This window comes from Cystoisospora suis (assembly GCF_002600585.1).
Source record: "Cystoisospora suis strain Wien I chromosome Unknown contig_1358, whole genome shotgun sequence".
Lineage (NCBI taxonomy): Eukaryota > Apicomplexa > Conoidasida > Eucoccidiorida > Sarcocystidae > Cystoisospora > Cystoisospora suis.
The window spans coordinates 4,461-5,318 of NW_027154158.1; the positions used below are offsets into that span (position 1 = coordinate 4,461).

The following is an 858-nucleotide window of genomic DNA, read 5'->3' on the forward strand; positions in this document are numbered from 1 at the left end:
CCCAAATCGCTGCAACTGATTTCGCTACACAGGAACAATGCACGGGAAAGTAGTGGCCTCCTATTATCGATGCCCGAACGTCGGGCCATGCCTGCTGATCGGAGTGTTCCGTCACTATCTGCTCGCATTCAGGGAACTCAGCCGCGTGGCCAGACACTTCGGGCGCTCCAGACCGTGGCGCGTGGGACATAGGCATCATCTGAAGTATCAAAAGGGGTCGAAGCTCGAAACCGGGACCACGCCAGGCAAAGTACTCGACTCTGATAGAGAGGGCGATTGCTCCGTTGGCCGGAGCCACAAAACGAGTTTGCGCCGGGTGTGTAGCGGTGATTGCACTTCGGAAACGTTTCGTCGCGCGCAAGAGCCATCGACAGACGGTGGTAGCCGCGGTTCTCCTTGACCTGAATCACTAGGGGCATCTGCATGAGAGAGTTTATCGGAGAGTAACATCTGGTGTACTCAGAACTGTGTTGCAGGATTCTTCACCAGCTCAGAGGTAAGCCGCTTCCGTGAGACACTGGTCCGGCAATCGTGGCAGCCCGTGGCAGTCGAAAACCCTTGGCGCACCGAAGCGAGGGCTGCATGCAAGCTCGTGGGCGGGCGATATCTCAAGGGAACTGAAATCGACCGCATCAAAACTGCGCCTCGGGCTATAATTTCTGTTCAGCGCGTCACTGAACCTGCGTTTTGAACTCATTGGCGTCGCCCGACCTTCCAGATGCAGGCAAACTAAGTGTATCTTTCACCTTGGTATTGCCCTGGGAGCAGCAGTGTGCACAATCGAAGTCCTGCTCGCAGCTGCTGACGACGAATCGGGCTAGATCTGTACGAAAGCGGAAGACAGGTGTGTGGTAGGTC

The 858-nt window shown here is 56.1% G+C and overlaps 1 protein-coding gene across 1 annotated transcript in view; it reads left to right on the forward strand.

Moving 5' to 3' along the window:
- Positions 1–562: 562 nt before the first annotated feature.
- Positions 563–858, forward strand: part of CSUI_003139 (uncharacterized protein) — a 7,252-nt gene continuing 6,956 nt past the window's right edge. Inside the window, exon 1 of the mRNA XM_068063337.1 lies at positions 563–858. This exon is cut by the window's right edge and continues 1,810 nt beyond it. The gene's annotated coding sequence lies outside the window, so the exon portion shown is untranslated.